The sequence below is a fragment of the Borostomias antarcticus genome (assembly GCF_949987555.1).
Source record: "Borostomias antarcticus genome assembly, contig: scaffold_145, whole genome shotgun sequence".
NCBI lineage: Eukaryota > Metazoa > Chordata > Actinopteri > Stomiiformes > Stomiidae > Borostomias > Borostomias antarcticus.
Window position 1 is genome coordinate 213,629 of NW_028176465.1, and position 8,942 is coordinate 222,570.

At 55.5% G+C, this 8,942-nt stretch overlaps 1 long non-coding RNA gene across 1 annotated transcript; it reads left to right on the forward strand.

The window, feature by feature from the left end:
• The first annotated feature begins 6,898 nt into the window (after positions 1 to 6,898).
• On the forward strand, positions 6,899 to 8,136 carry LOC311328455. The gene is made up of 3 exons (XR_014631220.1): positions 6,899 to 7,062; positions 7,405 to 7,560; positions 7,796 to 8,136. It is a non-coding gene; the product is annotated as an uncharacterized lncRNA (long non-coding RNA).
• Positions 8,137 to 8,942: the final 806 nt, after the last annotated feature.

Genomic DNA, 8,942 nt, shown 5'->3' on the forward strand with positions numbered 1-8,942 from the left:
TGCAATGCGTGTGTCTGAGACTTGGCAGCCCCGGGTTTCACTGATCTACCGGTCAGTAAATCCGAACAAATTTCAAGAGGTGGACATCACTGGATTAATCTCGGCATACAGATAATTCAAGATTGACTCATGTTTACGAAGCGCACCAGCATAGTGCTCTGATCAGCTGCACTCTCCAGTGAAGTTCTCAAAACGCGACAGATGCCCGGATCAGTAGCCTAGATCTCATTGTATTACAGTATTTTAGCAGACGCTTTTATCCAAAGCAACTAACAATAATTGCATTTAACTAGGAAAGGCCAATGTTGGGCTACTAGCCTACTAGGCTACTTGCCAGAACTTACAAGTGCATCTCCTTTCTAAAACAAGTGACTAAGATCATAATCTAGTGCTGAAGGCAAAGTGCAAGAATTGCAATCTAAAATACAATAGAGGGAGGATCGTTGTAGTTCTCTCTGTAAAATAACTCAAACTGAGGGACGGTAGGCCTAGCTGGATAACACTTTACCAAACAGAAACCAAAAGAATCAAGTATTATTATTATTATTATATTTATCTGCCCCAGTCTGACTGAAGTCCTATTGTCACAACCCATGCCTCTAACCCTGCCTCTCTGCCTGCCCCTAACCCTATCTCCGAGAACGAGTCCCCTGGCACCTCCCAGAGGGCGCAGAGGGAACTGCGGGCTCGTCGGCGTGAGCAGCTGCCGGTCATTCCGGTGATTGCACCCCATCCTGGCCAGCCACCACCTGCAGCCCATCAGCCCAGGAGGTTAAGAAGCCACTCCACACAGCATGCGGCGCCAGATCGTTGACTAACCAACCTAGTGGGTACACGTCTCTAGCTCCCTGCCTCGTCTGTCTTTTGAACCTTGCCTTACCCTGTTCTCCCTGTCTTCCCAGTTCCTGCCTGACCCACGCCTGTACGATTACCCCGCTCCTGCCTGACCCACGCCTGTACGACAACCCTGCTCCTGCCTGACCCACGCCTGTACGACAACCCTGCTCCTGCCTGACCCACGCCTGTACGACAACCCCGCTCCTGCCTGACCATCGCCTGTACGACTACCACGCTCCTGCCTGACCATCGCCTGTACGACTACCACGTCTCCGCCTGACCCACGCCTGTCTACGGATCACGTTACTGCCTGCCTCTCCCCGGATCGCAATAAACGTGCCTACGGGCTTTCACCCCAATCGTGTCTGCTCTTGGGTCCTCCATCCTGATCCTTAACAGAACGATCTGGCCAAGACATGGACCCAGCGGACGTCGACGCCATACGCACTGCCATCGCCAGCCAAGGTACGCTGATTGGGAGACACGACTCTGACCTCCAACATGCGGCCAGTGCCATGCAGGGCCTCTCCACCAGCGTGAACGCGCTCGCCACCCAGGCAGCCCAAACCGACCAGGGCCTGCAGGCTCTCACCCAGGAGTTCCGGAACCTGATCGCCCACCTTACCCCTCTCCAGGCCCCAGCACCACCCCAGGACCCAGCACCACCCCAGGACCAGCCCGCCGCTCCAGCTCCTGGCGAGGCCGCTTCCCCCGCTCTGCCCCGGAGAGAGCCCAAGCTCTCCAACCCCAGGCCATTCGACGGCGACCTGGCTGAGTGCGGGTCCTTCCTGATGCAGTGCAAATTCATTTTCGCTCACCAGCCTAGCCGGTATTCTGGGGACGCGGAGAGGATTGCCTTCGTCTCCAACCTGTTGACCGGCCAACCCCTCCGCTGGTTTGAAGCAGTCTGGGAGTCAGGGGCAGCCTGTTTCGGGTCCTTCGAGACTTTCTGTGTGGAGTTTAGAAAGGTTTTCGACCATCCAGCCCACGGCCGCGACTTCGCCTCACGCCTGCTCCATCTCCAGCAGGGCACCCGGAGTGTGGCAGAATTCTCTGTGGAGTTCCGCATCCTGGCTGCGGGGAGCGGGTGGAACGATGCCGCCCTCCAGACCGCTTTCCGCTCAGGCCTCACAGAGACTATTAAGGATGAGCTGGCGCTCAGGGAAGATGCCACCTCCCTGGACAACCTCATCTCGCTCGCCGTGAAGGTGGACAACAGGCTCCGGGAGCGCAGGAGAGAAAGAGCCACCCGTCCCTCTGGCTCTGTCCGGCCCCCCAGTCACCGTCCCCCAGGCCAGCCGGCCCCCTTCTCGTCTCGCCCCGACTCCGCCCCCCTGCGCTCCTCTGCTCTGTCTGCCTCTCCATCCCCTGAGGACGAGCCCATGGTATTGGGCGGGGCTCATCTGACCGCTGAGGAGCGCCTCCGGAGGGTTACAGAGGGGCTCTGTTTCTATTGTGGCGGCCCTGGACACACCCGGAACACCTGCCCGAACCGCCCAAAAGCTCCAGCCCGTCGGTGAGAGGGGTGTCACTGATGGGCGGCGTACTCACCCCCAGCCACCAGGGGCGCCTGCACTTGGAAGCCGTGGTCACATCTAACAACCGGCCATTCCCCGTACCTGCTCTGATTGACTCGGGCGCGGACGACTGCTTCATCGATGCCACGCTCGTCCGTCAGGCCGGCATCCCCACACAACTCCGGGACACGCCCCTTGCCGTTCACGACCTCAGCGGGAGACTGCTGGCCGAGGTCACCCAGGTCACAAAGCCCTTGGAGATCCGTCTGTCTGGCAACCACCACGAGACCCTCTCCCTGCTGGTGTTCTCATCACCCCAGAGTCCCCTCGTCCTGGGGCAGACCTGGCTCCGGCGCCACAACCCCCACATCGACTGGGAGACCAACAGGGTGATTGGCTGGAGTCATCACTGCCACAGGACCTGTCTCACCTCTGCCACCCCGCCTACAGAGGGCGTCAGCGCCTCACTGGAGCCACCTGACCTGTCCACGGTTCCCTCCATCTACCATGACCTCGGAGAGGCGTTCAGCAAACAGAGGGCCCTCTCCCTGCCTCCTCACCGCCCCTACGACTGTGCCATTGAACTGCTTTCAGGAGCGCCCCTGCCCTCCGGCCGTCTGTTCAACTTGTCTCGTCCTGAGAGAGAGGCCATGGAGAAATACATCCACGAGTCCCTGAACGCCGGCCTCATCAAGCCCTCCAGCTCACCCGTAGGAGCGGGCTTCTTCTTCGTGGGCAAGAAAGACGGCACCCTACGCCCGTGCATCGACTACCGGCGATTGAACGACATTACAGTCAAGAACCGCTACCCCCTGCCGCTCATCGCCTCCGCCTTCGAACCGCTCCAGGGCGCCACAGTGTTCTCCAAGCTCGACCTCAGGAACGCTTACCACCTGGTGCGCATCAGGAAAGGAGACGAGTGGAAGACGGCCTTTAACACCCCCGTCGGGCACTTTGAGTACCGCGTCATGCCCTTCGGCCTAACCAACGCCCCGGCCGTGTTCCAAGCCCTAGTGAACGACGTCCTCAGAGACCTCCTCAACCACACCGTCTTCGTCTACCTGGATGACATCCTCGTCTTCTCGCGCACCATGGAGGAGCACACCGGGCACGTCAGGCAGGTCCTCCAGAGGCTCATGGAGAACAGGCTCTACCTCAAGGCGGAGAAATGCGAGTTTCACGTGCCCACGATCCAGTTCCTGGGTTTCGTCATTGAGGCCGGGAGGGTGAGGGCTTCCCCAGAGAAGATCAGGGCGGTGGTTGAGTGGCCGGTCCCCACCACCCGCAAGGAGCTCCAACGGTTCCTGGGGTTCGCTAACTTTTACCGGAGGTTTATCCGGAACTACAGCCGGGTGGCGAGCCCCATGACAGCGCTGACATCCACGGCCATCCCCTTTGCCTGGACCCCTGCGGCGGACGTGGCCTTCAAGGCCCTCAAGGCCCTGTTCACCTCCGCACCTGTCCTCATCCAACCGGACCCCTCACTCCAATTCGTCCTGGAGGTTGACGCCTCCGACACGGGGGTTGGGGCGGTCCTGTCCCAGAGGGCCGTGACGGACGGCAAGCTCCACCCCTGCGCCTTCTTCTCCCGCCGCTTGGAGCCGGCCGAGAGGAACTACGACGTAGGAAACAGGGAGCTTCTCGCGGTCCAACTCGCACTGCAGGAGTGGAGGCACTGGCTGGAGGGGACGGAGCAGCCGATCATCGTGTGGACTGACCACAAGAACCTGATCTACATCCGGGACGCAAAGAGGCTGAATCCCCGGCAGGCCAGGTGGGCTCTGTTTTTCGGCCGCTTCAATTTCACCCTGACCTACCGACCAGGGTCCCGCAATGTGAAGCCAGATGCTCTCTCACGCCAGTTCTCGCCCCCGGAGCGGAGTGCAGAGCTGGACACTATTCTGCCCTCCTCCTGTGTGGTGGGTGCTCTCACTTGGGAGGTAGAGGGGATCGTGAGGGAGGCCCAGAGGACTCAGCCAGACCTAGGCGGTGGTCCGGCAAACCGCCTCTTTGTGCCTGACCGGGTCCGTACCCAGGTCCTCCAGTGGGCCCACACGTCCCAGTTCGCCTGTCACCCAGGAGCCAGCCGCACGCTAACCCTGCTTAGGCGCCGGTTCTGGTGGCCCACCATGGCCGTCGACACCACCAAGTACGTCCAGGCCTGTACGGTGTGTGCCCGGAGTAAGTCCTCCCACCAGCCCCCTTCAGGACTTCTGCGTCCCCTGCCTGTTCCCGGCCGACCCTGGAGCCACATTGGGTTGGACTTCGTCACCGGTCTCCCCCCATCCCAGGGAAACACGGTGATCCTGACCATCATTGACCGTTTCTCGAAGGCTGCCCACTTCGTGCCGCTGCCTAAGCTCCCCTCTGCCTCTGAGACTGCGGACCTGCTGGTGACTCACGTGGTCCGTCTCCATGGCATCCCCCTCGACATTGTGTCAGACAGGGGGCCGCAGTTCACCTCTCGGGTCTGGAGGGAGTTCTGTCGGGCTATGGGGGCCACTGTCAGCCTGTCCTCGGGCTTCCACCCCCAGACCAACGGGCAGGCGGAACGGGCCAACCAGTACCTGGGCACTGCCCTGCGGTGCATCACGGGCCGGAGCCCGGCCTCTTGGAGCGAGCGCATCTCCTGGGTCGAGTACGCCCACAACACCCTGCCCAACGCCTCCTCAGGTCAGTCCCCGTTTGAGTGCTCCCTGGGTTACCAACCACCCCTTTTTCCTGAGCAGGAGGAGGAGCTGGCTGTCCCGTCAGTCCAGGCCCACATTGACCGCTGCCGCAGGATCTGGAGGACCGCCCGCTCGGCCCTGCTCCGCTCCACCCGCAGAAGCCAGCGGTATGCCGACCAGCGTCGGACCCCGGCCCCCAACTATGTGCCTGGCCAGGAGGTCTGGCTCTCCTCCAGGGACATTCCGCTGCAGGCAGGTTGCAGGAAGCTGGTCCCCCGCTTCCTCGGCCCCTACGTCATTGAGAGCGTGGTCAACCCTGTGGCGGTCAAGCTCAGGTTGCCCCCCGCCATGAGGATCCACCCGGTCTTCCACGTCTCCAGGATCAAACCTGTGAAGGTCAGTCCCCTTTGCCCACCAGGCGATGCTCCTCCCCCCGTCCGCCTCATCGACGACCATCCGGCCTGGACTGTCCGGCGGTTGCTGAGGGTCCGTCGCCGGGGCCGGGGTCTGCAATACCTTGTCGATTGGGAGGGTTATGGGCCTGAGGAGCAAAGCTGGGTGCCCCGCAGGCACATCCTGGACCCCTCTCTTGTCCGGGATTTCCACCGGGCCCACCCTGGCCTGCCTGGTCGGTCGCCGGGAGTCGCCCGTAGAGGGGGGGGTCCTGTCACAACCCATGCCTCTAACCCTGCCTCTCTGCCTGCCCCTAACCCTATCTCCGAGAACGAGTCCCCTGGCACCTCCCAGAGGGCGCAGAGGGAACTGCGGGCTCGTCGGCGTGAGCAGCTGCCGGTCATTCCGGTGATTGCACCCCATCCTGGCCAGCCACCACCTGCAGCCCATCAGCCCAGGAGGTTAAGAAGCCACTCCACACAGCATGCGGCGCCAGATCGTTGACTAACCAACCTAGTGGGTACACGTCTCTAGCTCCCTGCCTCGTCTGTCTTTTGAACCTTGCCTTACCCTGTTCTCCCTGTCTTCCCAGTTCCTGCCTGACCCACGCCTGTACGATTACCCCGCTCCTGCCTGACCCACGCCTGTACGACAACCCTGCTCCTGCCTGACCCACGCCTGTACGACAACCCTGCTCCTGCCTGACCCACGCCTGTACGACAACCCCGCTCCTGCCTGACCATCGCCTGTACGACTACCACGCTCCTGCCTGACCATCGCCTGTACGACTACCACGTCCCCGCCTGACCCACGCCTGTCTACGGATCACGTTACTGCCTGCCTCTCCCCGGATCGCAATAAACGTGCCTACGGGCTTTCACCCCAATCGTGTCTGCTCTTGGGTCCTCCATCCTGATCCTTAACACCTATAAAGCAACTGGTTATTCACCAGATCACTGATGAAGAGGAGGTTCACCCAGGAACTCATATTACCCAGAGCCATCACTGCTAGTCCTCTAATCAACCAGTATCAACACATCATTTATATGACAACTTGGTTAAACAAAGCTCAGAGAGCAATATGTACTCTATTCTGTCTTCAATTGGGGGTGTTTTTGTCAAAGAATTAATACAGAATAATTGTAGAAAATTCTTACTCTAAAGTTTATCCCCATTATGGACTTACTTGTTTTCTCTAAGTCAGTGTGTCAGATCCAGAAGTCACTAGCTACTCTGATGAGGTGGAATGGATCACTGACTGTTTAAGTGTCTGCGTCAGCAACGTCTACTATGGCCGTGTCCGAATTGCATACTACCTGCTACATGCTATATAGTAGGCACTATATAGTATGCATACTGCATACTATATAGTACCTACTGTTCCACAAAACGCGTGTAGTATGCGAGAAAATACAGCATGCTACTCGAGTCATCCAGCGGAAGTGACGGGATACGATACTGTTTACTCCCGCGAAGCTGTGGTACAATTATCCGGTGTTTTCTGTGATCATTTTGTGTATTATCCACAAAAATGTAGCCTTTTCCTGTCATGGGATGTGCGGCTGCTGCTGCCGCCAGGAGAAGACGTGTTAACGCTGCAAGGAGAAGAGCCGTCATGAGATCTTCTCGACATGCTTGTAGTTGAGGTAAATATTGAACGTTAGCTTGCTAGCTACGCTAGTTACCTAGGTTAGTTGATAGCCCCGCATGTGCTGGCTTGGGGCTAGCTATACTGTTACATTTGTACCAGGGATATTATATTAAATAGATTCTGAGAGGCAGGTAAGCGAAACAATAAAACTCAACTCATTTTAAAGAGGTGGGTAAACTGAGTTTACCTGGGTTTACTCATCACTACACGCCTGCTTTGTAATGTTACATTTTAGCTCTACAGATAATGACATCTATCTATTATCATATTGTAAAGACAAGTATATGCCATACGCACAAATGAGTTAAAGTTTGCCCTAATAATATTCCCCCTGTAGGCTCACATGGAAGACAGAGGTCCTCACCAAGTCAACCTCCACGTCCCTGCTGAGGACCTATTTTGACGGCGCGGACACAAGGAGGGACTTCAGATTGTCAAAATCGACACAGAGGAACCTTGGTGATGGTCAGGAGGATGGGGCAAGACCATGGAGGTGCTAATAATAGCAATAACAATAATAATTCATTGCATTTAGAGCTTTTCTCAGTACTCACCCTTTACAATGGTCTTGTCATTCACACACAGGTGCTAGTCTTTGGAGGTAACATTACATCAGTCATTTAGCAGACACTTTTGTCCAGCATTACCTTAGTCATTTATTTAGCAGACACTTTTGTGTGTCTGCTAAGCGACTTACAGTAGCCCTAATTGCATTTAACCATTTAAAGGTTGAAGACCTTGATGGTGGCCATGGTCCTGCTGCTGCAGATCATCCCAACCCTGGAGATGGCCTCAGAAAGTGTCTCGCAGCGGCAGCATCAGCACCAGCACAAGCTGCCTGGATCGCAGCTCTTGGTGAGCACGACTACCCCCATCCTGCCATAAGTAGTCAGTCTATCAGTTCATGAGTGTGCTTTGCCTTGTTCCTTATAGACAGCCTTGAGGCTTTAAACACCGATCAGTTGGTTATAGGCAGCCTTGAGGCATTTGTTTAAATGTATTTGTATTTAAATTTATGTGTAACACTGTACATAGTAATCAGTTTAAGTATTTTAGGGGGAGACAACAGATCAGCGTTCTTCTGTCAGTACCTTTTGCAAGGAAAGCTAATGATCTGACCAAATATAAACAAGTCAAAAGTATATTTGAAGACCATTGTGTAATAAAAATATCCAAGAAATGTTTATGGTTGTGTTTCTTCCATTATACATGTAAAGGTTACTTCTTGATGTATTAACATTTCAACAAAGTGTAATATCTACACATCAGACACATTGTCTTTATGTGTACAGGTCATGTACAGTAACTTGGAAGGTCTTAACACAACACGCAGAGCGCTTTGGACATGTAACTCCCTTATCAAGTAGTCGTTAGTCAGACACATTAAACAGTGATGCTTTCATAACCGTCTCTGAATAATTCCAATGAAGCATTGTGAACCAACATGTGTGTTCCGTCTTTTATGCCTAATTGCAAACTACAATGTCCATTAGGAATGTTCTTTTACTCTAATGACTGGTTTTAGGTATAGTGACATTTGTTCTTTGACTGGGAATACATTACAAGGAATGACACACAAACACCAATTTAATTCAAGAAAATACATTTAATAAAAAATAACAAAAACAATAATGGAACAAGATAAAACAGTTTTTTTTGACTGAGGCTTCTAGAAGCAACATCAGCCGGTCCTCCCTCTCCTTAAACAACCCCCTTTCCTCCCTCCACTCAGCCTTCATCTCTGCCTTCTCTCTCCCCCGTTCAACATCAGCCGGTCCTCCCTCTGGAGGACGGCCAACTCTTCCCTGTTTACGGGGAAGAGAAACACCACGCTGAAAGGCTTGGAGTAAGTTAACTAACGTATGCATTGTTGTT